The following is a 14594-nucleotide window of genomic DNA, read 5'->3' on the forward strand; positions in this document are numbered from 1 at the left end:
GGCCTGGAGGAGACGGGACCCAGGTGGCCGCCATGCCAGGCCCAGGGCGACAAAACCAGCCCACAAGGCGCCCTAGCAAAGTCTGGGGGCCGGAGCCCGCCCCAAACCCGCCCCGCCCTCACCCCGCTCCGCCCTACCAATGCAGGCGGGAGGCACTGCCGTGCTGAACGCCCCGCCTCCCCGCCTCAACCGGAAGGAGGGGCCAGGCCGTCACTCAATGCGGCTCCGCCCACCCACGCAGGCCTGCGGCACTTCCGTGTTGGGCGGTCCCTCCCCGCCCCGCGTTAACTGGAAGGCGGGGCTGAGCCGTCACTCAATGGCGCCCCGCCCGACCCAAGCAGGCTTGAGGCACTTCCGTGCTGAACGCCCCACCTCCACGCCTTAACCGGAAGGAGCCTGGCCGTCACTCAATGCGCACCGCCTACCCATGCAGGCCTGCGGCACTTCCGTGCTGTACGCCCCACCTCCCGCCTTAACCGGAAGGAGGGGCCGGGCCGTCACTCAATGCAGCTCCGCCTACCACCCCCGCTCTGCCCTCATCCCGCTCCGCCCTCCAATGCAAGATTGAGGCACCTCCATGCTGAACGGCCCACCTCCCCGCCTTAACCGGAAGGAGGGGCCAGGCCGTCACTCAGTGCGGCACCGCCTACCCTTGCAGGCCTGCGGCACTTCCGTGTTGAACGGGCCACCCCTCCTCCCTACCCCCGCCCCCCGTCCCCGCCTTAACTGGAAGGCAGGGCTGAATCCGCACTCAATGCGGCTCCGCCTACCCATTCCGTTCCGCGTGGAACGCCCCCTCCACCCCACCGCCCGCCTTAACCGAGAGGCGGGGCCGAGCCGTCACTCAAACCTATGGAGGCAGGCCTGCGACACTTCCGCGTTGAATGGCGCCCCGCCCCCCGCCTTAACTGGAAGGCAGGGCTGAGCCGTCACTCAATGCCGCCCCGCCCTACCCAAGCAGGCCTGAGACACTTCCGTGGTGAACGCCCCACCTCCCTGCCTCAACCGGAAGGCGGAGCCTGGCCGTCACTCAATACGGCTCCGCCTACCAAGCCCGACCACGTCTGACGTGGGCCCTTCCAGGGAGGCCCGCCTACCCGCGCGGATCCGTGACGTCATCGCGCCGACGCGAGGGTCCGCTGGGCCCCGCCTACGCTATTTAAATGGCTGGACTCATCATGGCTGCGCGCACTGCGCCGCTAGACCTAAAGGACCCCAGTCCGGGCAAGGGCCCAGACTGTCTCCTCCGGAGCCCTGTATTCTGCGTTTCAGTCACTTATGAGTGCGCTAACCCTGAACGACCCTTAGGAACGGAGCACCGGAAGTTCTTGGTCCCCTTCGCGGCTGCTTCCCGGAAGTGGTTCTTCCCCTACCCCCTCCGGGCGGTCCAGCTGTCCCAGGGGGCGGACCCCAGGGACTAGGCTGTGTCCAGGGTTGGGGGTGCCACGTCGCATGTCTGGGCCCATCAGTGCTTTTTACGGGGCGTTATTGGGAAGGCCGGGCTGCTGGCTGGGGGGAGCGGCCACTTCCTCGATCCGCTGCAGGCTGTGGCTCTGGGCAGGTTGCTCAACCTCTCTGAGCTCTCCCAGTGACTCCGCTGCAAGAGGGGGAGGTGGAATCTGAGTTGGGGTCCATTGCAAAGCTGCTGCCCCCTCGCGCGCCCGCCATGCACTTTCGGAGCAGCTTTACCTGGTGGCCAAGCAGGCTGACACACCCCCCCCGCCCCCCCCGAATCCAAAGGCCTCTGACCAGTCCTTTCTCTCCATGAACAGCGCCTCCCTGCTTCACCCTAAGAAGCGACCCCTCAGGAACCTCAGGCCTCGAGGGGCAAGGTGCCCCGGTCCCCTCTCCCGCCCCCCCCACCCCACTTTTTTTTTTAAATCATTTTTTATTTTTCAATTACAGTTGGCATACACTGTTACATTAGTTTCCGGTGTGCACCCCTGGGGTTAGACATTATAAAACTGATCATTCCCCCCCAAAAAATCTCATACCCCTCATACCACACACAGGTATCCTATGGGATAAAAAGCTAATAAGCAAATTGTCCCCTCCACCGGGAGTTTGACCGGGAGTTCGACCAGGGGCTGGGCCGGCTGCCAACCACCCTTGGCCCCTCCCCCTGGCCCCCAAAGGCCCCTCCCACAGCTGGGGCAGGCCAGCCTGACCCCACCCATGCACACATTCATGCACCAAGCCTCTAGTTAGAATATTAGTGGCGCCAGCGAGAGCATTATATGTATTGAGCATGCACAAATCAACTTTTATTTTTAAATTGCCAGAATGCATCATATGTTCAGCCAGTCGGTTGGTCGGATGGTCGGGTGGACGGACGGGTGGTCACTTAGCCTTTTATATAGATAGATAGACTAGAGGCCCGGTGCACGAATTTGTGCACCAGTGAGCGGGGGGGGCCTTCGGCCTGGCCTGTAGGATCGGGCTGAAACCGGCTTTCTCACATCCCCCGAGGAGTCCCGGATTGCATGAGGGCACAGGCCAGGCCGAGGGTCCCCACCGGTGCATGAACAGGTCTGCGAGGGATTAAGGAGGTTGGCCAGCCCGAGAGGGACCACGGGAGGGCTCCAGGGCGTGTCCGGCCTGTCTCACTCAGTCCCGACCGGCCGGACCCCAGCTGCAAGCTGACCTACCGGTCAAAGCATCTGCCCCCTGGTGGTCAGTGCATGTCATAGCAACTGGTCGACAGGTCAACTGTCTGCCCCCTGGTGGTCAGTGCATGTCAGAGCAAGGGGTTGAGCGGCTTTAGCATATCATTAGCATATTACACTTTGGTTGGTTGAACGGCCGACTGGTCGACCAGACGCTTAGCATATTAGGCTTTTATTATATAGGACTCCTTATGCTGTACACACCCCCCCCAACTGGGGATCGAGCCCACAGCCTGGCGTGTGCCCTGACCGGGAATCGAACCTGTGACCTCCTGGTTCGTAGGTCGGCTCTCGACTACTGAGCCACGCCAGCCGGCCGGGCTGAGAGTCTCACACTCATTGAAACTCTTTTCTTGTTTTCCCGGCCCGCCCCATATATTCTCATGCGATCGATTAAACACTCGCTAAGATGAGCAAGAAGAGCGGATCCATCCACATCTGTCTTTGTGATGTTAGCACGACAGTCACCCTCCGAGCACAGAATCCGATCAATACACATTGGGTTTTGGATGTTGGGTTTGAGTAAGTGGCTCTTGCGATGCGAGTCTCTAAGAATTTAACCGCCCTAGCAGGAGTTTTGTGGGGTTTGTTTTTTTCCAGGAATTTATTGGCACGCATTGGCTTCTCTGTCCTTGTTTGTTGCGGAGCGGCATGTCTGTTTAGTCGCGTGTTGGACGGCTTGGGCTGTGTCAGTCCTGAGGCGTGAGGGCCGAGCCATGCACGGCTGCTCTGGGTGTCGGCGCTGAGCTAACGCGTGGGGAGCCCTTAGCCCTGGGTCGCCCCTGGCGTGCAAACAGAGAGGTCCGGGGCGAGGGAGGCTCGCCACGAAACCTGCTCTGCACCCCAACCTCAGCCAGCTGCTGATGTGGGGCAGGACGAGGATTGCATGGGGAAGGGGGTGCCGAATGGGAGTTTTACAGGGAATGTGGGCTGAGGGTTTGCAAAGGCCCTCGGGTATGCAAAGGGCTGGGGCTGAAAACGGTTCTCCGACACCCCCCGAGGGGTCCCGGATGGCGAGAGGGCGCAGGCCAGGCCGAGGGATGCCACCAATGCATGATCGGGGTCGGGAAGGGATGTGGGAGGTTGGCCCAGCAGGGAGGGGCCACGGGAGGGCTCCAGGGCGTGTCTGGCCTGTCTCGCTCAGACCCGATCGCCTGGACCCCAGCAGCAAGCTCACGTATCAGTCAGAGCGTTTGCCCCCTGGTGGTCAGTGCACGTCATAGCGAGCGGTTGAACAAACGGCCAGACACTTAGCATATTAGGCTTTTATTATATAGGATCATATGCATGTACTCGAGGCCCAGTGCATGAAATTCGTGCACGGGGTTTGAGGTCCCTCAGCCCAGCCTGCACCCTCTCCCATCCAGGATATCCGACCGGGATAGAACTGTGACCTCCTGGTTCATAGGTCGACGCTCAACCACTGAGCCACCTGGTCGGGCTTATTATTGTGATTCTTAAAAAAAACATGTAGATTCCTAGATGAAACTAGTATTTTCAAATCGTTTCACGTTTGCATGGAGCTTTTGATTATTTTCAAGGGTCTTAAAATATGTTGAGAAATATGAATTATTAAAACGACAGTGAAATGATGTGGTAACGAGGGAAATGCAGTCATTTGGAATACATTTTGTCTCCAGATGAGAAATATATCCTTAAGAAATTAAGTTCCTTGGAACTGAGTGCGTTTTAGCATTCTAAGTCATTTTTTTCCCCCTGCAATTTATAGCGCTGGCGTTAATAAAATATTCATATCTCTGAGCTCATGTGGCATAACAGATTTAATTTTCAAAACGAGGATGACATGAATAGAACATGATCCATAATCACTCCCCCAGCCCCCCTTGAGCCTCCTGTGGTAAGCCCTCCACGAGAAACACAGACTAGTCATCCGTATAACGCCGTGGAACTTGCCAAATAAATACACGCTTAGGAAAAGTCAGAAAACAACAGAATCCCGAAACAAAATATTTGCTCAGAATATTTCTTTTCCAGTGTTTCTCAGCAGAATACAACCCCACTGCTCTGGTCGGGGGGGGGGGGTGGTGGAAATGTATGGGGGTGCAGGGCCAGCGTGACTCAGGGGTTGAGCATCGACCGATGAACCAGGAGGTCCCGGGTTCGATTCCCGGTCAGGGCACATGCCTGGGGTTGCAGGCTCGAGCCCCAGGAGGGGGCGTGCAGGAGGCGGCCGGTCCATGATTCTCTTTCCTTCTTCCTTCCTCTCTGAAATCAATCCTATAGAATAAAAGCCTAATATGCTAGGTGTGTAGTTGTCCGGTTGTGCGTCCAACCAAAGGGTAATATGCTAATGATATGCTAAGGCCGCTCAACTGCTTGCTATGACGTGCACTGACCACCAGGGGGCAGACGCTCTGACTGGTAGGTTATCTTGCTGCTGGGGTCCGGCATGGACACGCCCTGGAGCCCTCCCGTGGTCCCTCCCCAGCTGGCCAATCTCCCGTGTCCCTCCCCGGCCCCAATCGTGCACCAGTGGGGTCCCTCAGCCTGGCCTGCGCCCTCTCGCAATCCAGGCTGAGGTACCACCCAGCCACCCCGAGTGCACGAATTTCATGCACCGGGCCTCTAGTAAAAATATATTTATTTTTTAAAAAGTAATGCACAGGGGTGCTTGGGAGGTTATTTTGACCAGAAAGTCTTCACACCGCAGCGTAATCTGGTCCTGAGAAAAGACGGGGGACGGGGGTGCACTGGGTAGAGAAAGAACCCCAGAATGCACTGCACCCGGAGGAGGTCAGCAGGTCCCTGGGGGCCCGGCGCAAAGATGGCCCGGAGCGGGGGACCGGGCGGGGCCGGTGGCCAGATGCTAGTTCTGGGGCCCGGCCTTCGCCCCTGGCTGGCAGCTTCCCCAGGAGGGGTGTGGCCTCGATTCAAACACGGGGACCCTCGCCCTGGCCAGGTGGCTCAGTGGTTAGAGCACCGGCCCTCAGACTGAAAGGGTTGCAGGTTCGATTTTCCGATCAAGGGCATGTGCTTCTCCGTGCTTTGGAGATTTCCAGGAGTTGCCTGCTTTAGTGACAGTGATTTTTTTTTTTCAAATATTTTATTGATTTTTTTACAGAGAGGGACAGCGAGCTAGAAACATCGATGAGAGAGGAACATCGATCAGCTGCCTCCTGCACGCCCCCCACAACCCAGGCACATGCCCTTGACCGGAATCGAACCCGGGACCCTTGAGTCCACAGGCCGACGCGCTATCCACTGAGCCACACTGGCTAGGGCTCATGTCGGTGATTTTTACCCGGGACTCAGTGTTGTCAGGCAGGTGTCAGCGGAGGCTGCCGGAATAAACACGGCCGTGACGGAGACAAGACATCGCACGCGTGTGGCCTGGGGAAAGGGAACCCCTCAGACACCTGGCTCGTTCCCCTCTCTCCCCTCTGTCCCCACACCCCTGCATCTGTGTCGTGTCGATGAAAGAAACGGGCCACGTGGGACCTCGACCAGCTCGGGGAGGCCTGCCTGGCGGCCTTGCCAACTCCGAGACCTCAGGTCCCCTCGCCGGGGGGTCTGGCGTGGAAACGTTAACGAAAGGCGTGTGCGGAGGGAAGTCGCGTCCCGGCCAGATCTTCCCAGACGCGGTCAGTCCCCACCTTAACGGAGCCGTCTGTCCATTTGCATCTCCGGCAACACCTCCCTGTGAAATGTCGGGGGACGTTGTAACTGCCCTTTGTCCGGACCCCCTCAGGGCACAGGCACTGCTCTGTGAGACCCTGAATCCCCCCGTTGTTATTGAGTTAATTGCTGGCTGTTCACTGTCCTGCACCCACTCATTTAGACTAATACAAGGGTAATATGCAAATTAGACCGGGAGACCTTCCGGACGTCCTTCTGGACAAAGGCAAGGTGGCGGGGCCAAAGCAGGGGCGGTTAGGGGCGATCAGGCCAGGAGGGGGGGGGTCGTTGGAGGTGAGCAGGTCGGCAGGAGGGGAATTTGGGGGCGAGCAGGCCGGGGGGGCGGTAGTTGGGGGCGATCAGGCCGGCAGGCAGAGTGGTTAGGGGCAGGCAGGCAGGCAGGCGAGGTGTTAGGCCAGTGGTCCCGGATTCCGAGAGAGGGATGTCCGACTGCCGGTTTAGGCCCGATTCCATGGGCCTAAGCCGGCAGTCGGACATCCCCCGAGGGGTCCCAGATTGGAGGGTGCAGGCTGGGCTGAGGGATACTCCCCATGCCCTGTGCACAAATTTCATGCACCAGGCCACTAGTGTAAAGGAAGCAGGTGTCCGTCATTTTACTTTTCATCCAATCCCAGGGGTCTCCCTGCTCTGCTTTCTCCCGCCTCCCTCATCCGTCCCCAGTGGATTCCATAGGAACCACGGACGTCCCTCCTTTGACTGTCATGCAGAAAACACGCTAAAAAAAAAAAAAACACGCCGTTCCCCGGAGCCAAGGGCTGGTTCCTGCAACTCTGGTTAGCATCCCAGGCATGGGTCCTCTTGCCGTGAGCGCATTTCATCTTTCCGTCATCACAGGCAGCTCCCAGATGGGGGGGACGATGGGCGGCATTTCCAAGGAGGGAAGCCCCCAGGTCCCGGGTGCAACTTCCTGCCGAACAAGCATGATGACTATTTCTTATCATTCTAGCCGGTCCCCACCATCCTATTCCCGCCCCCGACACGTGTCCCCAAACCTCAGGCGGACGGAGGATCGGAGCAACGGGCTGAGCCCCCAGTGGGGAGGCGAATACCGACGTTATTGATCCTAACCTTTCCTGCTTTCTCCTCTCACCATCATCCGACCCTGACTGTGCCCCTCAGGCACCCGGCTCCTTCCCATCTGTCCCCTCTGTCCCCAACCCCTGCCCCTGTTTAGGGTGGTGCCCTCCTGATCCTGTCTGAACTGTTCCTGTGCCCCCGGGTGCCCTCAGGCACAGCTCTCCGGCCCCCACAAAGCAGGGTCATCCGTTATCTGACACGCCCACAGGGATCGCTGAAGCCGGGTGGGTGGAAGCAGAGATAATGAGGCCATTGTCCCCGTTCTCCCAAAGCCCTCTCTTCCTCTGAGAACCTGAGGGGAAGCCGCCCACCGATCTTAAAAGTCAGGCTTTTATCCAGAAAAAAAAGGGGGAATTTATAGCCGGGTCCCCATATCAAAGGAGGAATGTCAGGCCTCACTTAAGCCCTCGAATAGAGGGAGAGGCCGAGGCCGGGGTCAGCTCATTCTTTCTGCAGCTGCTGCTGGGACAGCGGAGGGTGTCTGCAGGGCTCAGAGAGGAAATAATTGACAGGCCCTGCAACCCCAGGCCCTGCCGGGGACAAGCCTGCAGCCGGTGAGACTGGCCGCTGCCCGGTCAGGCCTGCGTTTTGGATCCTGAATTGTGGGTTTCAGTCATGCTCCTGGCTCACAGAATCTTTGGATGTTTTTAAAATAACAATGAAAAATATTTAGGAAAAGGAAAACAACATTCTCGCCCTGCCCTGGCCAGCGTGATGGCTCGGTCCGGTTGGAGCATAGTCCCGCAGGCCGAAAGGTTGCGGGTTTGATTCCGGGTCAGGGCACATACCCAGGTTGAGGGTCCCCTAAGGGGGGGTGGAGGGGATCCAGGCATGGGGAACGCCCGGCCCTCGGGCCGTATATGGACCAAGAAATCTTTGGGTCTGACCCCAGCCAAGGCGTCAGGGGTAAGTCCATCCGGTGTCGGACCAAACAGAGCAGGCTGGTGTTGAAGCTGATGATTCTGTAGGGCCATGAATGATGTAAAAACCCAATGGCCTTTGGCAGGAAACAGGCTCCTCGCCCCTGCACCCATCTCCTCCCACCCTCCCAGGGCTCTGGTGCCCTAGAGATTTCTGTAAATGGCGCCCCCTGGTGCCCGGAGTTCAGAGCGGCACGCTCTGCTGCTGTATAAGGGCGCCCCCTGGCGCCATGCGTGCGTAATCGCACATTCTCCTGCTCTATATCGGTGCCTCCTGGTGCTGGGAGTGCACAGCTGCACGCTCTCCTGCTGTATAATGGTCCCCCCCCCCTGGTGCTGGGAGTGCACAGCTGCACGCTCTCCTGCTGTATAATGGTGCCCCCTTCCCCCGGTGCTAAAGTGCACAATTGCACATTCTCCTGCTGTATAAGGGCGCCCCCTGGTGCTGGGAGTGCAGAGTTGCGTGCTCTCTCACTGTATAAGGGCGCCCCCTGGTGCTGGGAGTGCAGAGTTGCGTGCTCTCTCACTGTATAAGGGCGCCCCCTGGTGCCGGGAGTGCAGAGCTGCATGCTCTCCTGCTGTATAATGTCGCCCCCTGTTGCCAGGCGTGCAAAATTGCACACTCTCCTGCTCTATAATGGCGCCCCCCCCCGGTGCTGGGAGTGCACAGCTGCATGCTCTCCCGCTGTATAAGGTCTCCCTCGGTGCTGGGAGTGCAGAGTTGCATGCTCTCTCAATGTATAAGGGCGCCCCCCGGTGCTGGGAGTGCAGAGTTGCATGCTCTCTCACTGTATAAGGGCGCCCCCTGGTGCTGGGAGTGCATGCTGGGCATGTGCCCCGATGGGGAATCGAACCTGCGACCTTTCGGTGCACGGGATGACGTTCCAACCAACTGAGCCACACCGGCCAGGGCAGTAACGGCGATTTTCTCAGTGAAAGCACCTCGATATTTCACCAAGGTTTTATGACACTTACAAACCACCAGAGGAAAAAAGAGTAGCATAAGAAATGTAAACTATAAAACTTAAAAAAGAGAGAGCCAGTCTATCGTCTTTTCTGTGTAGAAAACATGCTTCTCGCGCCCAAAGAAGGGACCTTCAGAAAAAAAAAAACTCCTTTTCCCGACGTGACGTGACATATTGATTTTTCTGATGGCCGTGGAGATAATGACAACCCAAGGCCGCGGTGTTTCTTCAGTTATTTACAAAAGACGGATAAATCCCACAGCGTCTCCAATTGCCAAAGATTGGATAACAGTGTGTCCGGATTAAAAAAAATCACCGAACGATGATCATTTCTTTCCCTCTGCACGCGGCCTCTCAATATTAAAGGGCCTCTCTGAGCTGCTATTATGGGCTTAGCAGTGTTCTTTGTATTCAGGAGGGATGGCATTGTGCTGTGTCTTAAAATAAAAATAAAAATACACCAACTGTTCCCAGGAATCTTGTGTAAGGGCGCCCCCTGGTGCCGGGAGTGCAGAGTTGCATGCTCTCTCACTGTATAAGGGCGCCCCCTGGTGCCGGGAGTGCAGAGTTGCATGCTCTCTCACTGTATAAGGGCGCCCCCTGGTGCCGGGAGTGCAGAGTTGCATGCTCTCTCACTGTATAAGGGCGCCCCCCGGTGCTGGGAGTGCAGAGTTGCATGCTCTCTCACTGTATAAGGGCGCCCCCTGGTGCCGGGAGTGCAGAGTTGCATGCTCTCTCACTGTATAAGGGCGCCCCCCGGTGCTGGGAGTGCAGAGTTGCATGCTCTCTCAATGTATAAGGGCGCCCCCCGGTGCTGAGAGTGCAGAGTTGCATGCTCTCTCAATGTATAAGGGCGCCCCCTGGTGCCGGGAGTGCAGAGTTGCATGCTCTCTCACTGTATAAGGGCGCCCCCCGGTGCTGGGAGTGCAGAGTTGCATGCCCTCTCACTGTATAAGGGCGCCCCCCGGTGCTGGGAGTGCAGAGTTGCATGCCCTCTCACTGTATAAGGGTGCCCCCCGGTGCTGGGAGTGCAGAGTTGCATGCTCTCTCACTGTATAAGGGCGCCCCCCGGTGCTGGGAGTGCAGAGTTGCATGCCCTCTCACTGTATAAGGGCGCCCCCCGGTGCTGGGAGTGCAGAGTTGCATGCTCTCTCAATGTATAAGGGCGCCCCCCGGTGCTGAGAGTGCAGAGTTGCATGCTCTCTCACTGTATAAGGGCGCCCCCTGGTGCTGGGAGTGCAGAGTTGCATGCTCTCTCACTGTATAAGGGCGCCCCCCGGTGCCGGGAGTGCAGAGTTGCACGGCTCCGGCTGTGTAACAGCGCCCCCTGGTGGTGAGCGTCCACATTGCATGGTTTCTGCTGTAGAAAATCGCTCCCTTGGGCCAGCATCGGCCTGCGGACTGAAGGGTCCCGGGTTCGATTCCGGTCAAGGGCATGGACCTGGGTTGCGGGCACATTCCCGGGGGGTGGGGGGTGCAGGAGGCAGCTGATGGATGTTTCTCTCTCATCGATGTTTCTAACTCTCTATCCCTTCCTCTCTGAAAAATGAATAATTTTTTTTTTTAAATAAAGATTTGCCGAAAAGCGTGTAGCTGGCCCAGCAGGGGGCGCTGTGCCACCGTGGAACAGGCCCGCCCACCCCCCTGCAGGCTGCCTGATGCCCTGCCCTCCCTCTTCACGCAAAGCTTCTTGATTTCTTGGTTTAAAAATGCGCTTTCCCCCCGCCCACCAGCGTGACGGCAAACACGCGTGTTCGTGGTGACGTCTCCTGGCGACTCGCCTCGTTCGCATATTTTAGAAAAATGAATCGTTTGAACTTTCGCGGTTGAACATCCCAGTCTTATTTCTAGGACAGTTTTTTTTTTTTCCTTTAAAAATTTTTATACATTTTTTTTATTGATTTCAGAGAGGAAGGGAGAGGGGGAGAGAGAGCGATAGAAACATCAATGATGAGAGAGAGTCTTGGATCGGCCGCCTCCTGCACGCCCCCTGCTGGGGATCGAGCCCGCAACCCAGGCCTGTGCCCTTGACCAGGAATCGAACCTGGGACCTTCTGGTTCCTAGGTCGATGCTCAACCACTGAGCCACACCGGCTGGGCTCATTTCTATATTTTAGAGAAATATATAGTTTGAACTTTTGCTGTTGAGCATCAAATTCTTATTTTCAGTACAGTTATTTTTAAAGGGCACCCGAATGGCAAAATAATGCCTTAGCTTTCTGGAATTTATTATTATTATTATTGTTGTTGTTGTTGTTGTTATTATTATAACTAGTGGCCCAGTGCACAGATCGAAAGGAAATTAATTAGAAGGTGGCCGGCGAGGTGAGGCTGGGTGAGATGGGCCGGACACGCCCTGAAGCCAACCTCCTGTGGTCCACGCCCCCACCTCCCAGGCCAGCCGTACCTGGGGTGGCGCCGTGGCTCAAAGGACGTCTGTGGAGTGAGCAGGGTCCTTTCAGCAGGTGGCGTCCCTCGACCTAGCCTCTGGGGTTTGGGGCGAAACTGGCTCCCCGACATCCCCTGAGAGGTCCTGGATTGCGAGAGGGCGGTTCTCGGGTGACGCACCCCAGATAGGGGCTCCCTCCTCTCTGGTTCAGGGTGCGTCGCCCAAGAACCGCTGCTGCCAAGTCACCGCAACTCAGCAGCTCCTGCGTTGAGCGGCTGCCCCCTGGTGGTCAGTGCGCATCGTAGCTACCGGTCGGAGCGCCTGCCCCCTGGCGGTCAGTGCGTGTCATAGCTACCGGTCGGAGCGCCTGCCCCTTGGCGGTCAGTGCGCGTCGTAGCTACCGGTCGGAGCTCCTGCCCCCTGGCGGTCAGTGCGCGTCGTAGCTACCGGTCGGAGCGCCTGCCCCCTGGCGGTCAGGGCGCGTCGTAGCTACCCGTCGGAGCGTCTGCCCCTTGGCGGTCAGTGCGCGTCGTAGCTACCAGTCAGAGCGCCTGCCTCCTGGTGGTCAGTGCACGTCGTAGCTACCGGTAGGAGCGTCTGCCCCCTGGTGGTCAGTACGCGTCATAGCTACCGGTCGGACGGCCGGATGGCTGCTTAGGTTTTTATATGTATAGATTATTATTATTATTATTATTATTATTATTATTATTCATGCAATGCTCCCCAGGTGTGCGGAGCCCTCCTGAATGTAGCTGGGTGGTGGCCTGCAGGTATAGACCCCGGGGGATGCTGGGATGCCTGGTCCCAGGCAGGAGGCCGCCTCAGGTCAGCTACAGAGGCGGCCGCCTTGGCTGGGGGCTCGCTCTGACCACCTCCCAGGACTGGGCAGCTTCATCCCCTCCGGAAACCTGGAGTCCGTCCGTCTGTCTGTCTGTCCCCTTGGAACGGCCCGAAGCTGGGACACCGTGGCCAACTTGGATCTCCACTTGACGTGAGATGAGAGCTGGCCCTCTGCCCTCCCGGGTGGGGATTCAAATGCAAATCGGAGTGGCCAGCCGCCCAGGCCCAGGGAGGGGGCCCTGGGAACCCCGGCTCCCAGACGGGGTGGAGGCGCATCCTGTCCGCTCTCCTTCTAACCGTCCTCCTCCGACAGCCCGCTGTCTGTGCAGGCCCAGCTGGTGTGCATCTTCTGGACCTACTGTGTGCTCACACCTGTGCTGCGGGCACCCGTTACCTCCGGGCCCAATCAGCCCTCCATCCGCACCCCTGCTGGGTGTCTACCTGGGTGTGGTGCTATCTGAAGCCTCCAGGCATTCAATTCCGTCAGAATGCAGCGCCCCCTGCTGCCTGGGTCTGGGCGGGCTTTCCCTGGGACTCACCCTCCTGACCCTCCAGTAGGGGGCGAGCATGAGGCAGCAGATCAATGCTTCATTCTCACATCGGTGTTTCCCTCCCTCTCCCTTCCTCTCTCCCTAAAATTAATTTTTAAAATATACTTAAAATAAAGAAATCACACATTATCATTCTAAGGAAGTTAAAAAAATTTTTAAATATCTGTTTTTACTGGAGGCCCAGTGCATGAAATTCGTGCACTCAGGGGGGTCCCTCAGCCTGGCCTGCACCCTCTCGCAGTCCAGGAGCCCTCGGGGGATGTCCGACTGCCGGCTTGGGCCTGGGGAGGGGGCCTAAGCTCTCAGTCACGGAATATTTTTACTAAATTTGCTGTGCATGGACGGGAGGAGTTGGGGAGCACATGATCGTATCCGGGGCTTGCTGTGCTCTTGGATGGGCCGGCCATGGGGCAGCCGCAGGTGCTGGGAAAGGAATTCGGGGGCACGTCTGAGGGGCTGTTGGCCCATCCGGCAAGTATTTGCTTTGTTGTGGCTCTCGACATACCTTTACGCATATTTTGTGGCCAAGCCAGCAGACATTGCTTTTGGAAACGCCTGCTTGGCTTTTACAATGGCTCTTATTCGATTATTTGCCTAATTGGGGGCGGGGGGGGGTGGGTGGAGAAGGAGGGGTTGGGAAATGCGTTTCAAGTTAGCGGTCGGCTACCAGCTCTAGGGTCCCTGCGAGAAGAAATCTGAGGTCGTGTGGGAGTGGGAATGCCGCAGGCCTCGGGGACACCAAGGGGGGACGTGAGGACCTACTGTGTGCCAGTGCCTGAGATAAACCCTTACGGGGAGAGAGTCATCTTCTGGACCTACTGTGTGCTCACACCTGTGATAAACCCTGACAGTGGAGAGAGTCATCTTTTGGACCTACTGTGTGCTGATGCTTGAGATAAATCCTGATGGGGTCATCTTCTGGACTGACTGTGTGCTCACAACAGTGATAGACCCTGAAGGGGGAGAGAGTCATCTTCTGGACCTACTGTGTGCTGATGCCTGAGATAAACCCTGATGGGGTCATCTTCTGGACTGACTGTGTGCTCACACCTGAGATAAACCCTGATGGGGGAGAGAGTCATCTTCTGGACCTACTGTGTGCTGATGCCTGAGACAAACCCTGACGGTGGAGAGAGTCATCTTTTGGACCTACTGTGTGCTGGTGCCTGTGCTAGCTTCGGATGGGGGAGAGAGTCATTTTCTGGACCTACTGTGTGCTCACACCTGTGATAAACCCTGATGGGGGAGGGAGTCATCTTCTGGACCTACTGTGTGCTGATGCCTGAGACAAACCCTGACGGTGGAGAGAGTCATCTTTTGGACCTACTGTGTGCTGATGCCTGAGATAAACCCTGATGGGAAGAGAGTCATCTTCTGGACCTACTGTGTGCTTGCACCTGTGATAGATCCTGATGGGGGAGAGTCATCTACTGTGTGCTGGTGCCTGTGCTAGCTTCGGATGGGGGAGAGAGTCATTTTCTGGACCTACTGTGTGCTCACACCTGTGATAAACCCTGATGGGGGAGGGA

General features: G+C 57.5%; 1 protein-coding gene across 1 annotated transcript in view; it reads left to right on the top strand.

Moving 5' to 3' along the window:
- Positions 1-14594, top strand: part of LOC308512216 (steryl-sulfatase-like) — a 226934-nt gene that overhangs the window by 197787 nt on the left and 14553 nt on the right. The gene's annotated exons all lie outside the window — the stretch shown is intronic.

This window comes from Myotis nattereri (genome assembly GCF_964212035.1).
Source record: "Myotis nattereri genome assembly, chromosome: Y".
NCBI lineage: Eukaryota > Metazoa > Chordata > Mammalia > Chiroptera > Vespertilionidae > Myotis > Myotis nattereri.